This window comes from Electrona antarctica (assembly GCF_951216825.1).
Source record: "Electrona antarctica genome assembly, chromosome: 16".
NCBI classification, from domain to species: Eukaryota; Metazoa; Chordata; class Actinopteri; order Myctophiformes; family Myctophidae; genus Electrona; species Electrona antarctica.
In genome coordinates, this window is record NC_136797.1 from 22348913 (window position 1) to 22376053 (window position 27141).

A 27141-nucleotide genomic window follows, 5' to 3' on the forward strand; every position below is an offset into this window, starting at 1 on the left:
ACACACACACACACACACACACACACACACACACACACACACACACACACACACACACACACACACACACACACACCCTCGCCCGCCTGGGTGAGTGTACAGGGTTTGATGAGGGCCCATGTATAGGGCCGGGGCCTTAATTTTCGGGCCTGTTGAGACCTCTTGTTTTCGCTGGCTGCCGGGCGCGGCTGCAATAATAACTTTGGGCTAGGCCCGTCTACTCGTCTAGAGTTTAAATGGACAGGTATCAGTCAAAAGGGAGACATCGAAGAGGAAGGATGGGATGGACGGGGAAGGATCAACATATGGAATGTCAGAACAGGTCAGCTCCATATATGGAGTTCTAAGGGTTTGAGGTGAGATGTATAGTTGCTGGCCAATATTGATGACATCAGGGATCTCCATATATGGGCTTATATATTGATGACAACATGTGATGTCACAAGGCATGACCATATATGGGGCATGACTGACTGACTGACGGGGAATGCACAATTTCATACTTCTCTGTTTCATTTGTAACAGAGAGAAGTATAAAGTCATACACACCATTTGAAAAGCCTCACTGGTAGAGGAACAACATCCTTATATCTATTAGCAGCTATAGGGTCTTTTATCGTGGGCAATTCTGAAGGCCTGAAGTCAGTATCCAGATAGCATACGTTTGCCCACCGTCGGACGTTGGGCCAACGGATGCTTGCTATCTGTGTGTACACAGATAGCTCCCTATATAAATATATACCGGCATATATATATATATACACACACACACACACACACGCACACGCGCACGCGCACGCGCACGCACACGCACACGCACACGCACACGAGATGCAGTCCATAGGGCAGTGCCATCTACAACTATACTTCTCCAAAGGGAGTGACACCCTCAGCCACAACACTAGAGGGAGGGAGTGACCATGATCTGATGCGTGGTTTCTTTCTATGTACGCTTTAAGACATAGACCCGCCCTTGGTGACGCCCCGCACGTCTGATTGGCCAGAGCTCGTTGTTGTCAATGTCAGAAACAGTCAGAGATGGTGGCGCCCTGTGACAGATGATGACAGGCGATAGGCGTAGTATTCTAAAGGCACAGATGACGCTCCAGAATTAAAGGCAAATTAATATTGTTTATGCGGTTTGCTTTGATTAAATGAATTGTGATTCGATCTGGGTGTTCTAATAAATAAAGTGTTTGTGGTGATTAGCGTGTGTCCGTATTTACTAATATTGTTTATACAGTGTGTCCGTATTCGGTCTAATACTACAAAGGATAAAGCTGAAGGGAATAGTATAACAAAGTCCCTTTTTACAGTACAATAATGTTTCATGTTTATGTTGACATCTCTAGCGTGCTTTCTTATGGATACTGTTATTGACTTTGTCATAAAGACTCATAACATAAGTTCACCGTCATGAATATTATTATCGCTAAGCTTCTCCCTACTTCTCTCCCTACTTCCTCTACTCTTCTTCTGACAGCAGCAGCATAGCTAGCCAATAAGAGGGTTCGCGGCCAATCAGAGGCAGGCGGGCGGGGCGTCACCAAGGGCGGGTCTATGTCTTAAAGCGTACGTAGAAAGAAATCACGCTGATCTGATACCACCCAAATGCAGAACGAACGTGATACAATTCTCATTCTACTCTGCCACCTACAAATGTGGAATGCCTTCCTTGACACCATCCATTAAAACCGGGGTTCTCAACGTTTTTGGCTGGGCTCCCCGCAAATGCTTTGGCCGTGTCTCACGACCCCCGCCCCCCGCCCCCCTCCCCAACCCCCAATACAAATTGGCCGCTGCAATAACCTTAATAATAGCGAAAATACATCATAAATAAATACTGAAACCTGATATAATCATTAAGGAAAGTATATGCATGCACTGTGTACTATTGTAAACTCTTAATTTCCATTTTCCAGCCATTCAGTTGCAAAAATAAAACATTTTCTTTTTCTTTTCCCATAGAAAGGAGCTGGTGTCATTCTCTGCCTCTGTTTACCATCTTGTCCCTTTATGCCTAAACTTGTTTATTATTTGAAACATTTTATTGATCCCCCCCTTATCCCTCTTTTAAAAACGTTTTTCAAAATAGTAAAACAATGCCTATAAATGTAGGCATAATTAAGGGGTAAGGCGGCACGCAAGAAAAGGCAAGATACGTGTTTTGTATTTGTTGATGACTCAGGATGTTTTTGTGGTATCCTTTTAGCCTTATTGTAAGGCAATTTGTACAGCTGTTTACATTTCTGACTAATAAAGTCATCAATCAATCAATCAATCAATCAAATGCCAGGAATTCAAACAAACAGGGAAACAACTTTGCCTAATACTCTACCTATAGCTGTAAATAACAAACATAATTCATGTTTGTGATTATTTAAAAGGTGTTATCATATTAATTTATCATTGTTAAGTTCACTCTGTATATCCACGGGCATAATAGCATGATGATGCCATTACAAAACATGGGCTACATGGAAGAAATGTGATTAATAAAACGAAATTAACTGCTAGAAGGGCATAAATTAACTTAATTAAGCAGTCACCGTCTCTGTGACATGTTGTTCTTTCTACATTTTACAGAGTATAGAGATCGACTACTATGCAATCAAATAAATCTGTATACAAGATAATTTCAGATTTCAGAGAGGGAGGGAAATACTAAATTAACTGTTAACTACATTAAACAAAATCGCGGGGGCGAGTTGGTAAAGGGCGAGCAGTCTCGTATTCCTTCACAGTATGGCTTTTTTATGCTTTTTTATAATTACTCTCATTTGTATCTCTCTTGCCAACACACATTTGCTCTCCACCCTGCTCTCATTCAACACAAAGGCTTGATTAGCTTGTTTTGTTTCCCCCTCCCTGATAAGCCTGGTTCTAGCAGGAAACAAGGGAACTATAACTGGCATGCTCACCTCAAAAGTCTAATGGTTGCTGAGCCAAAAGGCACAGAAATAACAAATTGAGTTCATCAGCATCATTCATGTATTTCTTTAATATATCTACCACAATGTGAATCTGAATCAACATTGTACCTACTCCACATTGTACAAAACAATGTTTTTCCAAACGGGAAAGCACGCCACTTTGTGCCGCGCTGCCAGCTTGTACATGTGCTATTGTTAAACAGACTAGACTTCAGAGAGATGATTAATTTATTCATGAACATTTACTGCTGGACGGAGAGTTAGGGATGTGTCCACAGACAGATTATTATTGTCTCCACCAGGCCGAAGGCGTGGGGAGAGAGTATGTTTTGCACTCCGTCCGTCTGTGTGTGTGTGTGTGTGTGTGTGTGTGTCCGTCCGTCCGTGTGTCCGTCCGTCTGTGGACAGCTAATCTCCGGCACGGTGGCACCATTGGATTGATCGCAGCCATACTCTGCACACACACTCCCTGAATGCCACAGCTGAACCTCTGCCCCAAGGTTTTCACATTGGCCTCTTATAGCGCCACCAGGAGGCCGCTTTGTGCAAAACGTTGTATGCACACTCCCTAGAGGCCGAAGAGAAACCTTTGCCTCGAATTTTTCACATCTGCTCTTTATAGCGCCACCAGGAGGCCTACATATGTAAAACACTTTTTCTAATATTATTCCTTCAGATTTTATCCAAATTTCACGCAAATCGGTACACATGCTCTCCATAGTAATGTGATCAAGACGGGTTTGTTCGCCCAGGCGGTGGCGTAACCGTCTGGGCACCCGACTGGTAATCCAGTCGCAGTGTGCCGCGGGTTCGACTCCCGAGCCCGACACGGCCTTTACTGCATGTCTTCCCCCATCTCTCTCCCGTTTCCTGTCAGCCTACTGTCTGTCCCTTCAAAAACCAATAAAAGGCGTAAGCCGCAAAAAAATATCTTAAAAAAAAAAAAAAAAAGACGGGTTTGTTTGATTTCTCATAATCCATCCTGATTGGCTACGATTGGCTTTTTCAGGAGTAGCCCGCTTTGTCCCCGTTGTGTACGAATCGCCACAACTCCTCAACGCAGCGTCCAATTGCGGTGAAACTGTGCATGCATATTCCCACTAGGCTGAGGAAGAAATGCAACTTGACAGTTTTCAAATCGCGCGCGCGCACACACACACACACACACACACACACACACACACACACACACACACACACACACACACACACACACACACACACACACACACACACACACACACACACACACACACACACACACACACACACACACACACACACACACACACACACACACACACACACACACACACACCCCACCGCAGTTCTAGGAAAGCCCTGCTGTGATTGGCCAGTAGTCGTTGTGATTGACAGTTCTCGTTTTTGCGACCAGTCATTAGTCCTACAACTACAACCTATCTCAAACCCTCACCCTAAACCTAACCTCCCATGTGGCAGCACACCTAAACCTAACCTTAACCCATGTCTAACCAATGACTAGTCTAAACTAAGTATGCACCCCCCTAAACCTAACCCGAACGGCCTAACCTCAGTAAAACGATGCCTTCCCGGGAGCCAATCAGACACATGGTGAGGCGGGTCTACCCTAGAACGTTGGTGGGATTCATAATCACGCGGAGGAGCGCTTTAAAGCTATTCATGCTAATAACACAGATGACAGGATGTTCAAGCGTAGCAGGGGTGATCGGTTCGAATGTGGGGGTGCGGAATTTCACTAAGGAATAAGAATTATAGAACTGACAAGAAAGAAATACTGATAGAGCTGAAAGTATAAGAGTAAAGGTGTATTGGAATATCCGCAGACAGAGTACAAAACCACAGTACAAAAGGGTAAAGTACAGAGTCATAGTGACAAACCAACACACACACACACACACACACACACACACACACACACACACACACACACACACACACACACACACACACACACACACACACACACACACACACACACACACACACACACACACACACACACACACACACACACACACACACACACACACACACACACACACACACACACACACACCTATGAAATACAGCAAGGCCAGAGCTCTTATCTAAAAATGTAGCATTTCCTGGCGCCACTGAATCGTGACAAGTTACAGAGATGCTACTCAACTGCCTTGACTGGACAATAACATGCAGGTGTGTCACTGCACCAAATACTTTGTGGCAGGGACCCTCATACAAGAGTTGTGTTGTTAAAATGTTTTACAAATATTCTATATATTTCTTTGCCAATATTTCTGGGAAAATTATGAAAAATCTTGAAAACGTAGAAAACAATGTAGAATAATTTAAAAATGTTCTCTCCTGGGGGTCCCTCATGGCACAAGATCTTTTCATATGGGGGTCTGTGACTCCGCAGCCTGATGATACTGTACCAATGTGGGTGTCCTTGACCTGAAGAAGTTTGAGACCCACTTCCATGTTGGTGGAAACCTCAAATTATTTTTTATTTTTTACACTTTGTTCTTTTAGTGAAAATAGCCAATCTACAACCTCACAATGTATCAGTTGTCATTTATTTTCCACCCTGTAGCACCCAGTACTCCCACTCATTCCAGTTTGCGGCTGCCCACAAGATTTACCGTATAATAGATCAGAGCAGAGCTGCACAACTTGCTTAAAACTCACTTCGACAAGAGTTGTTTTTGATCCGGTCCAGCGTTCATTAGCAAGACGTGAGGATTAAGAGGATGGAACCCAGAATGTGTCCCCCCTGCAAAGACCACCACCACAGGACTTCTCTTCCCCCGAAAAAGAGGAAGACCATCTGCGTCTGGAGAGATTGTCAGTGTACTCAATGCAGACCCCCACACACACAGGTAAACCCAATTCTTGAGAGGGAACGTTAGGAAAACATGTTATTTATATGGATACTCTAGGTTCATCATTATAGTCTTTATATGGTTTTCATTATGTACAGATTGTTGTTTTGATATTGTTCTTGATTAGATATATTTGATAATGTAAGTATTAAAACCATGCTATAGCATTTCTAGGATTACAAGAAAGTTCAGGGACTTATTTCCATTGAGGTCCTCTCACATTTAACTGATTAATAACTTAAAAATACAAAACATATAGTGTAGAGTAAAGTAAATGAACCTTTGCCCATGCTACTTTTAAAAGCAGGATGGCTCACATCTGCTATACCCTGGCTCTGGTTGGGTCGTTTACCCGAGTAAAACGTGTCTTTAAAAATACTATGATCTTATGCACCATGGTTAATCTGGCCACGGTAAAACCTGGATTCTACTGGGAGCCAGTTGAGCTCTCTGAACTGGTTCCACCCTGACTGATGCTATAGGTTCTTAATTCACATGTAATCCCATAGCTTCTTGAGCCATTTCACTCTCTCTCTCTCTGCATTTGATGTACATGTGTTGTTGATGCATATTGTAAGTCGCTCTGGAAAGGTAGCCTTGCCGAGCCATGAGGCCCATAGGGCAGGAGCCTATCTCCTGTTTCTGTAGCGTGAGGCAGCTTGATGTACAAGTACACCCCCTGGACATGACGCTAGTATGTCGCAGGGACTTGCCCCCAATCTAACCCTTGATGCTGAGTGTCAAGCAGGGAGGCACTAGGTCCCATTTTACAGTTTTTGGTATGACCCGGCCGGGGATTGAACCCGACCTCTCAGTCTCAGGCTGAGTCGCTGAGAGCAGACACGCACGCACGCATGCATGCACGCACGCACGCATGCACGCACGCACGCACGCACGCTGAGTGCAGACACTCTACACACAAGGCCACTGAGCTGGATAAGAGTGTCTGCTAAATGCTTAAATTATAAATTGTAGATGTATATTTTCTCAGTGGGACGGTCGTGTCTGTTGAGGCCGGGCTTTTCATTTCCAGACACCCACACTGTTAACACACAGCAGACCTGAGTTACAAAGGTGGCATTGTTAGCGAGACAAACCATTATGCCTGGAGTCCTGGACACTCACCAAGGAAAGAGATGTAGACATCCTCCTCCTTTATGAATTATGAACTGTTGACTAAATGGGGGGCATATTACCCAACCTTGTAGATCTGCTATTTTCAGCCTGCAACCTAGGCATACAACTGGATCTTGTCACCACTAGTCCCTCCCTAATTTCCTAGCATTTTAGATTTGTTTTTATTTGTTGATGAAATAGTCAATATATTTAGTCATAGTTTTAGTCATCATATAGCTTCGTTTTTGTTATTATTTAGTTTTCGTCAGTGAAAAGGGGTAGCCGACACTGGTGCCAAGGCCACTTTTTGAGAGATTTGGCTTCTCCGATCAACATACCTAAGTGACATGATTGATGCCTGTCAACATACCTAAGTGACATGATTTATGCCTGTAACAGGCCTAAGTGACATGATTGATGCCTGTAACATGCCTAAGTGACATGATTGATGCCTGTAACATACCTAAGTGACATGATTGATGCCTGTAACATGCCTAAGTGACATGATTGATGCCTGTAACATGCCTAAGTGACATGATTGATGCCTGTAACATGCCTAAGTGACATGATTGATGCCTGTAACATGCCTAAGTGACATGATTGATGCCTGTAACATGCCTAAGTGACATGATTGATGCCTGTAACATGCCTAAGTGACATGATTGATGCCTGTCAGCATACCTAAGTGACATGATTGATGCCTGTAACATGCCTAAGTGACATGATTGATGCCTGTAACATACCTAAGTGACATGATTGATGCAGGAATTTCACGGCGGCCATGGCCGTCGTTGCCCCTCTCTTTGGCCTTGTGCCCCTCGAAAAGGTATATGCCCAGACGGCCACAGTGGCCGAGGTGCCCATGTGCCCCGACCGGCGCCCACAGCAGTTCATTTTACCATTTTTCCTCTGCGCAATTTTCCAGTCATTACGGTAACCTTCCCCAAACGTCTCGCGCAGACTTGTATTGTCTGTAGGCTATTGTAGTTGTGTTGCCATTTGCCAAGTGGTTTGATTATTTTGCGTTACTTTGCCTCCTCCCTCCTCCTCCTCCTCCGCTCCATGCATGCATACACGCACTGACAGCTCTCACTCACACTGACACTCAGCGCTTCAGGATTATTATCACACAGAGCCCGTGTGTTAAGACCAACGTGACTCGTCTTCATGGACATATAAACTCACAAAACAATACCACGCAACAGCATAGACTGCAGGACTCCTCCACCATTTACCACGCTATCGTCTGCTACGTTAGTTGACAGAGTAAATTGTTTAAACAGCCAACGCTGGCCACTACACGGCTAATATCGCTAGCCAAACGCTAGTAGCCAAGCACCAGAGCGCGCTCACTGTACACCACGCGTCGCTCGCTTAATAATCATTCATTTCTGTATCAATGCGGACATAACGTGGTAAATGTTCATAAGCACACAATTGTACAAAATGCTTTTTACACTTGACTTATCTCCAGAGTCCTCAGTCCTGCAGCCCCACAATGCCATATGCCAGTCTAGCCTTAAAATCTACATTTATATGTTATTCAATATATTACTTTAGCACAAAATATAGGCTTTTCTAAACCAAGCCCTCATTCAAAAGTTATGTAAGTAATTAAGTAAATGTTATTTATAAAGCACCTTTTGAAACAAAGTTAGAAGGTGCTGAACAATTTGCACAGTATAAACAATAGAAGAAAATTAAAAACAAGGAACATATCACACAGTTGTGACTATAGCAGAAGAAAAACAAACAAGGCAGAACAGAAACATAGGGCTATAAAAATGAATGTAGCCTATTTAAGAAGAACTATTCTGAACCAATGTTCGCCTTTAAATTAAAAAAAATGTAATCATCCTTAACCTTTAAGCTAAAATAATGATGACCGGGGACTTAAAATCATTGTTTTAATTGATGGCCTTCATGCCCTGGCACTTGGCCTTGTGCCCTCAAAAAGTTGACCACACTAAAGGCCAAGTGGCCTTGCCCCTAAAAGGATGAAATTCCAGGCCTGCCTGTAACATGCCTAAGTGACATGATTGATGCCTGTAACATGCCTAAGTGACATGATTGATGCCTGTAACATACCTAAGTGACATGATTGATGCCTGTAACATGCCTAAGTGACATCATGATTGATGCCTGTACAAATGTGATTTGTTTCTGTACGTGGATGAATCCACTTCACTCATGTCTGATAGCGACCTCTCTACAGAGAGCTCTCTGAGTGAAGCATTGTCTAGGGTTAACTCTTGGCTCGTGGACAACAAGATGTCCTTGCAAGTTGCACCATGCCATAGAAAACGGAGGCTATTTTTTGGGGTTCTAAAATCAGTATCAGTAGCTCTGGTATAAGTCAACCAAATCTAACATCTCGTCACTTGAGGAATTGGTTACGGTTAAAACATTAGTAAAGTATCTGGGTTGTATCTTATGGGGAAATCTGAATAGGAGAGTTATGGTCAAGGAAGACCTGGATTTTTAGACATTTAAGACATTTCAAGGCGCACTTTTTAATGAATACAATGTAATGTCCAATGGCAATCTGTATGGTAGAGCATGTAACTTATACAATCGGGTGGTCATATTTTGTCTCCCTGCTCTTTCAGATCATGTCAAAGGTCATGTCTCAACTAGACACGACTAAACTGACAACGTTTTATGTGACAGTCAAGATTCAATGTATCCCCTGAGCAAGCAGGCGGGCTCGATTAGCTCAATGGAAAATAAATAAATAAATCAGTACTTGCACAAAACTGGGGGGTAGAAGCAGTAAGTTACAGTGCAGCTTTAAAGTCAATTGTAGCCAACTCTTTAATATTCTGTCATTTTGATTTCACAGCCACATATAATATAAAAGTTAAGCACAGAATACACATTTGAGGGTGACTAGGTTTGGGCCGAGATCTCTAGCCCTCTCATCCTGAAACAAGTATAAAAGTTTTTTTTTCTTTTTTTTCTTATATACTTTGTTTTCTCAAATCTGTTCTTGAAAGATTATTACAGATATAGCAACAATGTCATAATTACGGAATGTTCTGGGTCCATTCCATGTCTAATGTGTGTCTCCTATCAGTCAGCAGATACCGAGGAGCAGGGTGAGAGTGAACTCCTGATTGTGAAGGTGGAGGGGGCTGCGGTGAGGTATTGGGGGCCTGTGAAGACCAGAGAGACCGGCCGGGAGGCCTTCACAGGCGGGGAAGAAGACGGCCTGGAGGATCACAGTGACAGTGAAGTGGCTGATCACCATGCCAGTGAAGCGGAGGTTAGTGGACTCAGTGTTGGAGGGCTCGTCTGAGGACGACCTAGAGAGAGATGTTAATCTGCTTCCTTTTGAAAATGATTCACCCATAATAACAGGGGTATATATATAGGAAACCGTATAGGCACGGGTAATCACTGGCTTTTTTTCTTTTTTTAACCCATTAAAACCGGGAAACCATCTGTCATTTTAGATTAAAACAAAAGGTCCAAATACATCACTTTGGGGGTGGGGGGGGGGGGGTCCTTGGCACGAAAACGGTTGAGAATGACTCATTTAGAAGGCATTTGTAGAATCAGCCTCAGATGTGTTATGAGCTTGTAGATCTGCTATTTTCAACACGCCGTACGGTGACTCAAGTTTTAAGGACTGCAGGGGTGCTGTTCTCACACTATTGCTTTTATATCACGTATCAGTCTGTGATTTCCGGGCATATCACCCAACCTTAATTCGCTGTAGGCCGTTCTTTCCTCGGGCCGTTTCCCGTGGATGTTGACCCGTGTGAGTAAAGGTTTCGCGTACGCGTAAGGTTTTCAAAGAGATATACCTGCCAGACGAGTAGGATACAATGGCTGAAAGGCATGCATTTACATTCCAATGGGTGATTGAGGGTCACGCTCTACCGCAACGGCCAATCAGCTGTCCATTAATAGTTCTCAGGTCTTGTTTTTGTCCTCTTTTTTTCCTCATTGTATGGATTTTGGCCAGGCCAGAAATGGATTTGGACAGGCGGACGAACGCCTGCCCTCGCCTTATTGTAGATACGCCTCTGGGCTGGTCACCTCTGCTGGTGCTGCTGCTGATGGCCCTGCTTGGCTGGTATAGGTCAGTGGTTCCCAAAGTGGGGTCCGGGGACCCTCAGGGGTCCTTGAGGGAGTTCCAGGGGGTCCCCAGCTAAATGATAGTTTGGAACCAAATGGACCCTTATGGGTCTGTAACTCGTCTCTGAGTGTGTACAAATGGAACCAAATTGAATCTAACGGGTCCATTTGGTTCCATGTGTATACACTCTCAGAGTTAAATTAAGGCTATCATTTTCGGGCTTGGGAATCACTGCTAGAGCCGTAAAAATCTTCTCTTATGGGGGTCTCTGGCATATCCTTTCAAATGGGGGTCCGCCGTCTAATTAGTGTCAATGTGGGGGTCCTTGACATTAAAGGTTTGGGAACCACTGGTTAGTAGGTAGTAGGTGTTCAGCTCATTGGGGAGGGAGGCAGGCGTTATGGTGTGCACCACCTGCTACGTTCCCCTGATGTTGACACTGTTGCAACTTGCCATGCATGTCAGGAACAATGCAAGACTTGTATTTGGCTCAGTATATGGCACAAACAAAGCTACGCGCACACACACGCACATGCACAGATATATGGCACTTCAGGTCAAAAAGGTCTCTGGTCTATAACGACAAACTAAAGATAAAGATAAAATGTTACATATTATATCTCTAATAATGTAAATATAATAATGATGTACGTGTGTGTGCGTGTGTCTAAAGCAGATGCCTAGTACCAGTGATGGTCGTCAGGACCAGAGCTCTGCTGCCCCCTGGAGGACTGGCATGACTTCCATCTTCACTGAGACACTTGGTGAGTTTTGATATACCAAGATCTCTCTCTCACACACTCTCTCTCTCACACACACTCTCACTCTCTCTCTCTCTCACTCACTCACTCACTCACTCACTCACTCACTCACTCACTCACTCACTCACTCACTCACTCACTCACTCACTCACTCACTCACTCACTCACTCACTCACTCACTCACTCACTCACTCACTCACTCACTCACTCACTCACTCACTCACTCACTCACTCACTCACTCACTCACTCACTCACTCACTCACTCACTCACTCACACACACACACACACACACACACACACACACACACACACACACACACACACACACACACACACACACACACACACACACACACACACACACACACACACACACACACACACACACACACACACACACACACACACACACACACACACACACACACACACACACACACACACACACACACACACACACACACACTTTGTGTTGTTAGAAATATTTGTTCCACATTTTATTTCAAGATGTTTTGTTTGTTTTTTAAATAGAAGATATAAAAGCTCACAACTTGTGAGCTTGTAGATCACACAGTATATACCGGTAGGTTTAAAGTGCTAATTTTCAACCCGATAATGTACAACTCTTTACCACAATCATGAGTAAGTGAATTCACTGTTTCAGCCTAACACAGATGACAGGATGTTCAAGCGTAGCAGGGGTTGATCGGTTTGAATGTTGGGTGTGCATGTCTAAAGCAGGGGTTCTCAAACCGTGGGTCGCGACCCCTCGGGGGGTCGCGACAAGTAGGCCATAAATGGCCTACTAGTGCGCAAGCGGAGCGCGCAAGTACTGTCGACCGCTACAAACTGTCAAATCTCAGCTTCTCTTTGAAAGAACGATTGAAATATTGAATTATTAGATTTAGCTATTTGCTACGTACCTACTTTTTGCACGTAAAAAAGTAGTATTATGAAGTATATCGTAATAAAGATGTGGATTAAAGGACCCAATGCCTTCGATGGTGACGTATATCTCGATCAGTGTCGGGTGGATTACAGGAAATGCCTCTATGTATATGTATATGTAATTTGTAAGTTGATTAGTGGTATACTGTGGTTACTTTTGATGCGTATGCACCGTCCCAGCATATAACTGGCGTCATATGCTAGCTCTCAATGATGACTAGTGTATCATTGAGTGTAATTGGTTTTCGATGGTGACGTAATGACGATATGTTTTAGTGTCGGGAGGATTAGAGGTAATGCTCCTATGTATACATGTATGTAGTCTGGCACCACTGCTGTATCAGGCACAAGTAGTCATTACGTAATTTGCTGGGACGGTGCATAGACATCATCCTGGGCGAAACTAGTACTTGCGCGCTCTGCTTGCGCAAGTAATAATAATCTGTCTGTGGAAAAACATCCCTAACTGTCCGCCCAGCAGTAAATGTTCATGAATCTCTCTGAAGTTACCTAATCTCTCCTCCATCTAGACCTCCAGTTCCTTTCTGTGTGTAAAGATGAGTTTTCCACTGAACATCAGGAGAGGAGTCCCAGTCTGGTCCATGTGAAAGTAGAATCTCCACGGATTAAAGATGAACAGGAGGAGGTACTTCTAAGACTAGATGATGGTGATGATAATAGAGAGACAGAGCCTCAAACCAGCACCTCAACTGAACACATGACAATGCAAGCTGATGCAGAGGACTGTGGAGCATATAAGCCAACTAGTGATGAACAGCTCCTCTCTTCAGACTGTTCTGAATGTGACACTGAAGACAGTGATGAGTGGGAGACCAGGGATGACGTGTCAGATTCAAATACACTTGAATCACACAAGACACAACAAGGGGGAGGGAAAAGATTGTCTTTGAGCAACAAGCTGACCCAGAACCTAAAAGCATCAAAAGGAACACCATCCATAAAGAGTCAAACAGGAAGGAAAATATTTAGTTGTACTGTGTGTGGAAAGGTCTGTGGTCAGAATTGTAATTTGAAAACACACATGCAGAATCATACAGGGGACAAGCCCTATGCCTGTACAGTGTGTCTCAAAAGATTTACTCTAAATAAGGAAATGAAAAGACACATGATGATTCATACAGGTGAAAAGCCCTTTGCTTGTACAGTGTGTAACAAAAGCTTTAATCAAAATGGAAATCTGAAAAGACACATGCAGAATCATACAGGTGAAAAGCCCTTTGCCTGTACAGTGTGTCTCAAAAGATTTACTCAAAACAAGCATCTGAAAACACACATGATGATTCATACAGGTGAAAAGCCCTTTGCCTGTACAGTGTGTAACAAAAGATGTATTCAAAAAGGTGATCTTAAAAAACACATGATGATTCATACAGGTGACAAGCCCTTTGCCTGTACAGTGTGTAACAAAAGATTTATTCAAAAATGTGATCTTAAAAAACACATGAGGATTCATACAGGGGACAAGCCCTTTGCCTGTACAGTGTGTAACAAAAGATGTATTCAAAAAGGTGATCTTAAAAAACACATGATGATTCATACAGGTGACAAGCCCTTTGCCTGTACAGTGTGTAACAAAAGATTTATTCAAAAATGTGATCTTAAAAAACACATGAGGATTCATACAGGGGACAAGCCCTTTGCCTGTACAGTGTGTAACAAAAGATGTATTCAAAAAGGTGATCTTAAAAAACACATGATGATTCATACAGGTGACAAGCCCTTTGCCTGTACAGTGTGTAACAAAAGATTTATTCAAAAATGTGATCTTAAAAAACACATGAGGATTCATACAGGGGACAAGCCCTTTGCCTGTACAGTGTGTAACAGAAGCTTTACTCTAAATGGAAATCTGAAAAAACACATGATGATTCATACAGGTTTTGATTTGATTTGATTTGAGCACAGTATAGAGCGATACATTAAAGCATGAACATAAAAAAGGGAAAGTGCCAGGAGGAGGCAATAAGAAGCCCTGGGGGCTTATACGAGGCCTCTATCTATAAAAAAAACAATAAAGACATTATAACAAGATATCAATAATTTTCAGTAGACATGATTGCAGTATATAAAAATATATATAAAATCTACAACATGATTCAAACATACTTGATAATCTAAGACATGATGAGAGACAAGAGGAGAATACACAACTATGGAAATTAAGTGATCAGAACAACCTTCAGTTGTTCTTAAACAAGTTCAGAGAAGAAAGTTGTAAACCAGTAGAATATTTGTCCCAAAGTGTAGTACCTCTGTATCTAATAGAAAACTGACCATGACTAGTACGATAAAGGGGGGATGGAGATGAGTAGCCTGTGTCTAGTGTTATATTTGTGGACTTGAGAATTTGTTTGAAAGTAATTACTAAAAAGCCCGGGGATAGAGTTGGGGGTAGGTTTAAGCTTGTAAATAAAAATGCATATTTGATAAGTGTTAATCTGGAAAACAGTAAGTAAATTGAGCATTTTGAAAAGTGGAGCAGAGTGACCGAGTCGTTTTGAAAAAGTAGCAGTTCTAACAAATCTCTTTTGGAGTAGGTAAATGGTGTGGAGGTAAGAGACATAAGTGGTGGCCCAGACCATATTGCAATATGTTAAATGTGGGTGAATCAAGCTGTAATATAAAGTAAGCAAACAGTTTTGATTGACCAGACCACACATTTTTCTGATGACACCAAGCGATCTAGAAACTTTGTTGGAAACTAGATTGAAAAGCCCAGGTGAGAAGTAACAAAAGCTTTAATCAAAATGAAAATCTGAAAAATGCATACAGGGAACTAGCCCTTTGCTTGTAGAGTTTGTAAAAAAAAAATGCTTCAATCAAAAAAGTTGGCACATGAAGACCCATACAGGGTACCAAAACGTTTAATGTAGTTTCTCAAAATTCAACTCTTATCCATCTATCCATCCGTCCATCAATCCATATTTCTGAGACATGCATTAATAAACTCAAGTGTGAATTTAGATCATGAAATAAGGCAAATATGTAGACAACATGCTTCATGGTATGTGCAAAACACTGATCGTTTTATACATATATATATCAGAAAGGGACCATAATTATAAAAAAGGTACACTTTGTCTAGAGATGGCTGAAATTAAAGCAATATGAAACTTTGGCAGAGGTATGGTTTGTGTACTGAAAAGCCCTGCCTATACGTTCCCGGGAGGCATAATCTTCCGTTCCGTTTCGTTCTTCTGGTCTCTCTAGAAGCGTTAATATTCCAAACGAGATGCATGCTGAAGTCAGAAATGAAGACAGAACATTGTCCTTTTGCTCAAAACCATGGAGAGTTCCCTATAGATTAGGAGTTACGAGCCATTATTTTGGAGCCGTAAACAAGGAAATGAACGGCATTGTGCATGCGAAAAACAGTGAGTACACTGCAGAAGGAGAGACAACCCCCCCCCCCCCAAAAAAACATGTCCTTAGCACCCCATGGTTTTGATTCCCAGGACGTGTATACACGTCCAAGGCATAATTAGTGTTAACTTGTCATGATGTTATGAGTCCAACTGGCAACATGTCATTCCATTGATTTGGCTATTATCTTTGAAAGAACAAAGGAAGAAGTCTCGGACTGGATCCAAGAATCTGGATCCGAATCTTCAAACAGTAACAGGATTAGAGATGCACAATATAATCGGTTGCGTATCGAATATAAATGTAATATAATGTCATATATCGGAATCGTTATCGGCCGATATGACCCTGCAAATAATCGGAGATCGGATATTGATTATAATTTCAATATCGTGCATTTCTTGAAATACTCTTGGTTTGGGTTTTGTGATGTTATAATGTCAGAATGAGCTTTGTTTGCGACTTTCATTTATGTGGCTAAAGAGTAACTTTGAGAGCTCTTTCATCGTATCAATGGAAGTCAATGAGCTATTTTTGAATTATTAATTTAAAATTGACTGCGCAACAGAGTGAAGCCTGTACTCATATAGGTCACCAGTTGGACTAGTTACATTATGACAAGGTCAGTAGGCCTAGTCAAACATCTCACTAAACAAATATATAAATATATATAATATAAATGATCAAAAAAACTCCTAAACATTTTGCACACACACTCCTATCCTCCTAGTTTTATATGGCCTGTGTCTTCCTTCATAAAAAGTATTTATGGCCCGCCAGTATAGTCAAGTGACATTCATACATTGAAGTGTTTTGAAATTAACCTGGACAGATTCTCAGTTTGTAAGGATTCATAACTGCTTGTACTTTGTGTTGTTTCAAGATGTGAAAGAAAGGTATACACTTTTTATAGATAGATAGATAAGTACAGCCTACTTCTACACTCTTGATTTATAGTTGAACTTTTAAAATCCTTGTTGTTATTCATGTCCTCCCTCACTGTATTGCACTGCTATTAATTTAATGCCGTTTTATGCCTTTGCTTTTCTTTTTTTCTCTACTGCTCTGTAAAGCCCTTCTCCTCAATTCTCTGTGAGGTCGCGAATAAAACATGTTTTTCAGATCGTTATGTTAGCATTCATATTTGGGGTTTCTACAGGACCATATGGAACCACATAGTGGTAAGTGTACATTGAATTGCTACAACATTATGGCTGATAATAAAATGATAATTTTAGGATAATGATAATACAATGAAGTGAAAAGATCTTTGCTTCTGGGGGACATGAAAACATTTGAGAACCACGCACTGATATAGTTCTGTTGCTTTTTAGTTTTAGAAAACTGTTATGATTTAGGAGACATTTTGTAGAATCTTAATGGCTTAAGGAAAGGAAAGGAAAGTAGCAGTAGGAAACTATGGATGCAAGCAAAGTTAGACAAACTTTGATATGGGTTATACTGCACCAGCGCGTACACACACACACACACACACACACACACACACACACACACACACACACACACACACACACACACACACACACACACACACACACACACACACACACACACACACACACACACACACACACACACACACACACACACACACACACACACACACACACACACACACACACACACACACACACCCCCCAAATGCCTCTCTGCAGATAAGCTGAAAGCGAATGCAATGCATACTGTACATACGCTGCTTAGCTGAAGGGCGAAGCATACGCTATGGATAAATGTGAATTGTAAAACAAATATGAATAATTCAGAGGTGAATGTTGACGCGAGAACAAACCCATGCAGACATTGTCTTGTTGACTTGTTTAGATTTGGCCTCGTTCTTTATATAAAACAAAAGTGGGGATAAACAAAGCAGGGACTCACTGCATGGGGTTGTCTTAGGGAAAAAAACAGTAGATTTATTTTTGACCAGTCCAACTCAGCTGTATAACTCAGTGGTTTTCAACCCTATTCATATCAAGGCCCATTATTTATTCAGCATGAGCCACGTCGGACCACCATTTGATGAGATTTAGTCTCTCAGACCCAAGACTATGAAGAATATTTGGTTGTCGTTGATCAACATAACAATTCTTCTATAGGCTACATTCTCTAATTGTGTCGAATTCTTGAAAATTAAGTATTGCAGGTGTTTAACAATGATGTAACTCTTGAGAGCGTAAGATTTTACGCTCCCAAGAGTTAAAGATCAATAAGGGTCCATTTGGTTAGTTACCAACTATCCATCATTCAGATGGGGACCACCTGGAACCCCCTCAAGGACCACTGGTGGTGCCCGGACCACTGGTTGAAAAGCACTGGTATAACTAATCAAAAGGAGTCCTGATGGTTGCTGAGAGAAGAGAGGGAACCAACACTATTGCAGGGGTCGCCAACATGTCCGTATATACAGACAAAATGTGTCCGTGGCAAAGACTTGGTCTTGTCCGTGACACATTTTTGATTTTCTGTTTTCACACACCATTACAATGTTCTTCTTTTGATCAAAACACGTCTCCATGGGTTTCCGTATGGTCAGGTTCAGGGGTCAGGTGGGAGTCGCGAGTCAATGGCCGCATTATGTTGGGGTCGGGGGCTGAAAAGTTTGGGAACCCATGGCCTATACACATCATGGATACTCAAGTAAAGTAAAAGTTACATATACTTTTACTTGAATGTAGTAAGTATGTGAGTAAATGTTCTCTTAGTAACTTTACACCACTTTTCCATGTGCTTTGGAGTCCTGATTCTGAAATGACAAGCATGTTGTTCTGCACAATGTCCACAGGGTGGAGCAGTGGATCCACGCATGGCATGCACTGCACTCCACCATTCATGCTTATACCTTGTCAGTGTGAATGCATTCAATCACGTGGGTTGGGTTCTCAACCTGTGGTCCTGGGCCCACTGGTGGGCCGCAAGGGTTTTGCAACCCAGATAAATGACCGGCCCTCGTGGGGGTTTATCCGTCCCTTTAACAGTCGACGCCAGCGTCCTCACTTCCCACATTCACGAACCACTGGAGGCAAGGTGGGGTTCAGTCAGTGTCTTGCCCAAGAACACTTCGACATGTAGACAGGAGGAGCCGGGATTCAAACCACCGACCCATGGATCATTGTACTGTTCTTTAATATTTCATCAAGAAAAAAATAGATGATAGGGGGCCCTATCATAGGGTGGCAAAATCAGTGAAAAACGTGGGTATTATTTTAAAAATATTCCTAAAAAAAATGAACTTCTCCTTCGGTCCACCCATTCCTATTTCCTGGGACATGTGAGAAGTGGGTGTATGGGATTTTTCTCTATCACTCTATCACTAAACACGGGTGAAATTCACCCAAACACCTGTCTGTAGAAAACAAATCACACCTGTGTGAACTGAGTGGTGTAAGGTCTTATATAGACTGATCAGCTGTGGTCTGACGTAATGTCTGACGTAATGAAATCACACCTGTGTGAACTGGGTGACCATAGCAACCATGCTCATTTTTTGGTACGAACAGACAGACACGTAAACTAACAAAGCCAGTTGTAGGAGTGGTTAACACCACTCAAAAACAGGGATGTGGGCAGGGAAACAAACCTATACCTTCTATGATGTCACTGAGCATCATGAAGGTACTGAAAGACCCGCCCACCTCAGACATCAGCAATATTATGGAAATTAGAAAAATATAATTGTCTGGGTGAAAATCACCAGTGTTTAGTGTTCTATAGCAGGGGTAGGCAACCTTATAGGCATGGGTGCCAACATTGGCACAGGGGAGGGTTTTCACTGGCACACAGGGGAGGGCTTTCACTGGCACACAGGGGAGGGTTTTCACTGGCACACTGGGGAGGGTTTTCACTGGCACACTGGGGAGGGTTTTCACTGGCACACTGGGGAGGGTTTTCACTGGCACACTGGCATAAGTGTGACAGAGAAGTTTTTCTTTCTTCTTTTTAAATTAAATATTCCAAAAAAAGGTTTAGTCAGTTCAAATAAGTCCACTCATATATACAAATTACTTCCTGCACATAATTGTACATTCATTCAAACTTCTAACTCATGACTGGGGAGGAATTCTGGGACATATAAATAGGTGGAGGAGTTTAATAATCATTACATCCTGATGTGAAAGAAAATATTTCTAAGGTTGTTATGTGTGTCCTATGGACAATCAAAATCAGTTGGGAATATTTATTTTTGATGTGGTGTCATAATTCTATATGGCACACTGACTATCACACAAATGAAAACAGGGCACTGTGAAAAAGGCGTTAATTTTTGATCATTTGATAAATCACAAATGTAATTAATAGAATATTCGCCAAGAAAATAATGAATAGTTTCAGTGGTTCATCCTATAGCACCCCTCTTGTCTGTGCAGATCCTAAAACAGTCAGCAAGGGGGCGCCATGACGGGTCAGAGCCTCAGATCAGTCCAATTTATTTTGAGGCTCACACAGGCTTCATCTGAGAGGCCATCAGAAAGCTCCAATAGAGCCACTTAAACCACTGTTCCCCCAACATGAAAGAAAGAAAACCAAAATAGAGATAGGGGGGGGGAAAGGGGGGAGATGTTTGATCTGCGCTTTCTGGGGCATTGCTCGTGGAAGGAGATGGGACTCCCCAAAGGACTTCTAAGGACTGTTGGTTTATCCCTCATAATGCTTGTATAGGATAATAAAGAAAGAGGATATTTTTGTAAAAGTCCGACTACAAAGTCTGAAGCAGCCTATAAGAACAGAGAAATGCAAAACTGGAATTGAAATATTGAACGTATCTGATGTATCACTATACGATAATTGTCTCTGGGAAGGATGGGGGAGGGGGGGGGGGGGAGTGTATAGTTTCAATGGCATTGAAGGCTATACGGAATGGAGTGGAAACTAGATGAGTAGTGACAGAAGGTGGAACGAGACAACGGGAAAAGGTGGGAGAGGACCCAAAAGAAAAGAAATGAGATAAAATGGACATTATAGATAGAGCGGTGGTTCCCAAATGGTGTGCCGGACGAGGGACTATGTATGGTGTGCCATGACAACAACCACACATTAGTAGTGCAATGTACAGTATACACTATACAGTAGGCTATGCCTAGCCTCGATACCCAGGCTTTCATTTCGTCTGCGCGGAAAATGAAAGCCGGGGCTGACGGACAGATCGGTGAACCAATCAGGGTGTGCGCAAATCTGAGCCGCGGCCCTCCCATCTAGGCCAGAAATGTCTAGCGTTAGCTCATGCTAGGCTATGCCTAACTTACCTATACTAAAAGTTGTGAATAATTTTATTTTATTTGGAAGGTTATTTGTGCTCACTGCTCACTCCTTTATTCCCCAATACGGAGGCAAATTATATACCCTAAAATAGGGTATAGAACAAATATAAATCTATTTAATGACATATAGACGATCTACAAGCAGCAGATCTGCTATTGTCGCCATCGACACAGGTGAGATTTTGACTTGCCATTTGGTGCGCCTTGAACGCAAAAAAAAAAAAAAGCGTTGAAAACTACCACAGGAAGAGGAAGAATCCAGGGTGTAAGGCAGTGTTGTTTTTGGCGGCACATTTTGATTTTAGTTTTAGTCCTAGTCTTTTGAATAGTTTTCATTTAGTTTTAGTCACATTTTAGTCACCTGGAATGTCTTAGTGTTTAGTCTAGTTTTAGTCGACTAAATATCATACGATTTTAGTCTCAAATGTATTTTGGCGGGCCTTGATGCTGTCGTAATGGCTGATTTTACACTTGCTGAAAATAGCCAATCTACAAGCTCACAACGCGTCGCAGTGCGACGCGTTGTGAGCTTGTAGATCGGCTATTTTCAGCATGCAACTAATTGTAAAATGACTTATACCGGATCTCTTGTCCACTAGTCCCTTCCTAACATTTTAGTCTAGTTTTTATTTCTTGACGAAATTGTCGATATATTTAGTCTTAGCTTTAGTCACCATAGCTTAGTTTTCATTTAGTTTCTATTTAGTTTTCGTCAGTGGAAAAAGGTAGTCGACGGACATTTTTCCTCTTAGTTTTAGTCGAGGAAAACAACAATGGTGTAAGTCTTGTAGTATTACAGCAAGGGGCCAGTGAGGCTATTCAACGTTGAAGCACTGGGCCCTAGTGGTAAGAGGAGGGACTACAAGCGGACCCGTGGATTCATGACCGGGAAACCCCGTGCAGCGGGGCTTTAACATTGAGCGCTCGGTTGCACTCGGTTGACCACCAACATTTGGTGATCAAATGCGGAAGTAGACGTTCTGAGACGGTACTTCCGTCAGTCTTGCGGGTGCTTCAAAACGCCACTGAGCAACTTCCACTGACATGAATAGCTGGGGGGGCGGAGCTTCGTGCCAGTTCAGTCTCTATCCTTTTATATACTCTATGTATTACAGGCATGGTGGATGTGTCTCAGCGGCAGCGATACCTCCCTGTGCAGTGATTACACAGCCAGGCGGAGGAAGGCTTGGGGTAAGGCGGGGAGGTATAGGGAGGTGAGGTGTGTGGCCACTCAGAGGTCAGGTGAGTCCTATAATGAAGGCACTTCTCGGGTCTGTGATTACCACCAAAGGAAGCCCACCCCCCGCTCCTCCCGCTGAGGTTAATTAAAGAAGTCATGGGGAGGTGCGCGGGGGAGGCGTGTTCATCAGCACTCTTGAACTCCGGCACCCCGCTCCCTCCGTTTGAACAGACACAACCATCCATCACGACGGAACAGCTTCGTGGGCCGTCGTCGTGCTGCTGGTGTCAATGTAGTTCCTCACCGGTCCCCAAGAACCAGACGGGGGTGTAGTACTAACAACGTTGGCTTCCCTGTGGATCTGGGTCTTCACGTGGCCAGACTAGTGATGTCAGACAGTCAGCCATGACGTCAGTATACCGTGGCATCGGGAGTAGCAGTGGTGGAGAAAGTACTCAATTGTTTTACTTAAGTAAAAGTATACCAATACTGCAATTTAGAACTATTCGTTACGAGTAAAAGTACGGAATTGAAAATGTACTTGAGTAAAAGTACAAAAGTATCGGCATCAAAATGTACTTAAAGTACTAAAAGTTAAAGTACTCATATTGCAGATCTGCTCTACAAGCTCACAATGCGTCGCATTTCAGCCATTTTCAAATGGCTGAAATGTATAGGGTTGAAGTGGTTAATGTATGTTTTCTAATACAATTTTAAACTAAAGTTTTCAAATAAATGAAGTGGAGTAAAAGTACACATTTTGGCTCTGAGATGTAGTGGAGTAGAAGTACAAAAGTACTGTCCAGCTCATACTTTAAATGCTTAGTATGAGGTATAAAGTACAGCAGCCTTGTGTTCATAAAACAGAAAGATTGGGTATTGGGTAAGACTGACGTTATGTATCTTTCAGGACCTTTCACTGCTTCGTCTCAACCATTACTCTATGGTGGATATTTTGATATTCAGTTTTGTTTTTTTAATGTTGCCACTACTGTTGGATCAGCCATAAACTACACAGGTTCATCCCGATGTTCTGGGCATCTTTGTAATGTTAGTGTTAGTAAAAAGCAGGTAAAAGAGTAACGTTTGAGGCAGACTAACATCAGTCACTCTACAATTTCACTGTAGTAGAAGGAGGTGCGGGTTTAAACCGCAGATATGTCGTCTCCACCTACAGGAAATACGTAAGCTGCGACCATGAGACCCGTTCCTGAATTCGTCTATAGCATGACCTTGCTGTATGTTTATTGTAGATGCATTAGTGTAGCCTACATGTACCACCCACACACGCACACACACACGCACGCACACACGCACGCAAAGTCCAGACAGGAAAGTTCTGTCGGAAAATCTGTCCGTCGTCATCGAAGGTCATCTGTGAAAACATGGCAGCGGCAAAAATAAACCAATCAATAGGCTGCGTTGGTTGATGTGCTGTAGCATGCAGATCACATGGTGAGGTCTGATCACCGACGTGTCTCTGCATACATGCCTGAGACATCTAATTAATACACATACAGTACACAAATACACACAGTTGTACCACAGTCAAAAGGATGAAACGCAGGAAAGCTAAAAGCTTGTTCCCATTGCAGTCCTATATATATTTTTGTTTTTGTTTTTGATTTGATTCGATTTTTTTTATTTTTACAACTGAATATGTAGGGCAGGCTATAGAGCGTCGCAGTCCCGCCCCCTACCAGGGCCCAGGAAATGATTCTCCGTTCATTTTCCTCATAGACATTTTAAAAAGTATTTATTTAAAGACCTTTTAAGCCTCGTACAAAGCCAACTCTTGTCGTGACAAATCATGACAACAATCACATTTTTTTGGGCTGAACAAATAATTAGAAAGAAGAAAAAAACGGCATGTTACAACACTTTTTTTGTTGTTTTTCTTCTTTGTAATTATTTGTTTGGTCCAAAATATTGTGTTTGTTGTCATGCGTTGTCACGACTCGAGTTGGCTTTGTCCATGGCGTAACCGTCTTTAAATAAATACTTTTTGAAATGTATATGGGAAAAATGCATTGGGAATCATTTCCTGGGCCTGGCGTCGTCATGAAAGAGGGCGGGACTGCGACGCTCTATACATACAGTATGCATAACAGGAAAGTTGATTAGTTGTTGTGCACGGCGAGGTATAAGAAACCCTAGCGGGGCTTATACACGAGAACCTCACCATATATAGACTGTACATTACACAGAATTTGAATTCATTCCATTATGATTTATTCTATATAAATTATAATGAGATACAGTATCGTGTTCAGACTGTATGATGAGTTACTGTATGTTAGAATCAACGTTGTCATATCACAGGTTTACAGGTGTAAAAACAGTGAGTAAAAGTTTTTGTGCAAGCGTATTAAAGTGTGTGTGCGCGTGTGTGTGTGGGGGGTAGAAGAGAGAGAGAGAGAGAGAGAGAGAGGAGAGAGAGAGAGAGAGCGCAAGAGAGAGAGAGAGAGAGAGAGAGAGAGAGCGAGAGAGAGAGAGCGCAAGAGAGAGAGAGAGAGAGAGAGAGAGCGCAAGAGAGAGAGAGAGAGAGAGAGAGAGAGAGCGCAAGAGAGAGAGAGAGAGAGAGAGAGAGCACCAGCGATTCGTCAGTGAGTGAGTGTCATTATGGAAAGCAGTTTAAAGGGCAGCCAAATGCACTGGGGTCAAAGGTTATCTACAGCAGCTAATCTACCACCTATATAGCCATGGCTTCTGTTTACCTATCAGCCTCGTCTCAGCCCGTTCACCCCCTGACCTCCCGTGACCACCGTCTCATTTTATCTGGCTCCTTCCTATAATCCTGCCAGGCCTCTCTCTCTCTCCCCCTCTCTCTCTCTCTATCCCCAAACAAACAACAGCCACTCTACTGTTCCACAGCCATTGTTCTGCCCGTTGGTCCCAGCGCTGCTTAGTGCTGCTGTTTATTCAAACCTGCAGTGCCAGTCAACTGATAACCTCCAACTGCTCTGAGCAATTAGCAACCGCTCACCTACAGTACAGCAGCGCCGCCGACAGAGAAAAGCCCCTGGAGCCACACCGATATGCCGGCAAGACCGTTACAGTATGTGGGCCAGACCGATATGTGGGCCAGACCGATATGTGGGCCAGACCGATATGTGACCCAGACCGATATGTGACCCAGACCGATATGTGGGCCAGACCGATATATCGTTCAGACCTATATGTGGCACAGACCGATATATAATTCAGACCTATATGTGGGCCAGACCGATATGTGACCCAGACCGATATGTGACCCAGACCGATATGTGACCCAGACCGATATATCGTTCAGACCTATATGACATGAATCAAATCAAAACATTAGAATTAGAAACCGTTTTTGACAACACATCGATCAAAATATGTCGGCGGCCTTGGGATCGGCATCGTACCCAAAAATGAGGCATGGATCGGGCTGCGCCGTCATAGAAGAACAAGGTCAGGTGGACAGTCCAGAGAAGAGAGGGACGGACGAGGCTTAGTACGGAATGATGATGGAAACCATGGGAGAGAGAATCGGCGACACAGAGGGACGGACACAGGGCTGTTTTTCATGGTTATTCAAAGGGGAATCGATGTTAATGAATACCTTTTGTCCGTGCAAGGTGGCGATAAGAGTTGGATGCCCTGCACGCACACACACACACACACACACACACACGCATGTGTTTGTATGTGTGATCGTGCTTGTTGCGTGTTTGTGTGTGTGTGTGTGTGTGTATTGATCACGAGTGGACTGGTATTAAGGATGGATAACCCATCAGAGCACAGTACAGCAGGTGCAGGTGTCCTCCTGGTCTATTAGCCCATTTTGACCTGAGAACAGAATCTACAAATGTCTTCTAAATCATGACACAAAAATGTTTCTATGTCAGTGGTGCTCAACCTTTGTCATGTCAAGGATCCCCAGAATTATCTGTATTTGGCCACGGACCACCATCTGAAAATATGTTGTTCCAGGGACCCCCCCCCCCCCCCCAGAAGCAAAGAAAGAATATATATTCAAAGATTTGCGCCACATTTTCACAATTTTCCCAAAAGGGTCGTAGCTACGAGCTTGTAGATCTGCTATTTTTCCAACAGCTAAAGTATAACATAACATGTTTAAAGATGGAGTGCCACGATTTTTTCCCACCCTAAAACATGATCATCAGGTCTTATTGTTATATAAGGAGGTATACGTTTTTCAAAAAAGTGTACAGTATTTGTTAAAATGTTGTTTTTATGTAGGCACTCCCACCAGTTCATTAAGTATGCCTGGTTTGCCTGGTGGGTGGTGATGGGTGGTGATCCACCTGAACTGAAGCCTCACCCACAGCTGTAGTTGTATGATAAAGGGGGAGGGGTTAGGGGAGGGGCTAATAGTGTGGTGTCACTATATTACTGTTTATTTCATTGGCCCGTTTGACTGTCAAGGGTTCAGCCTCCAGGAAAAAATCCTAAATACAAAGTTAATACCATTGCACATAAAAACGACTCCAGGGTGTCTAATGAAGTAGACACCTCATAGATACATGGAAAACTGGAAAAATACAAAAATTGTGGCACTCCATCTTTAACATGTTTAAACACCAAAAGGGGTTCCCGCCCTGA

General features: G+C 42.7%; 1 protein-coding gene across 4 annotated transcripts in view; it reads right to left on the reverse strand.

Moving 5' to 3' along the window:
- Positions 1-27141, reverse strand: part of LOC306939993 (protein CutA homolog) — a 139130-nt gene that overhangs the window by 20531 nt on the left and 91458 nt on the right. The gene's annotated exons all lie outside the window — the stretch shown is intronic.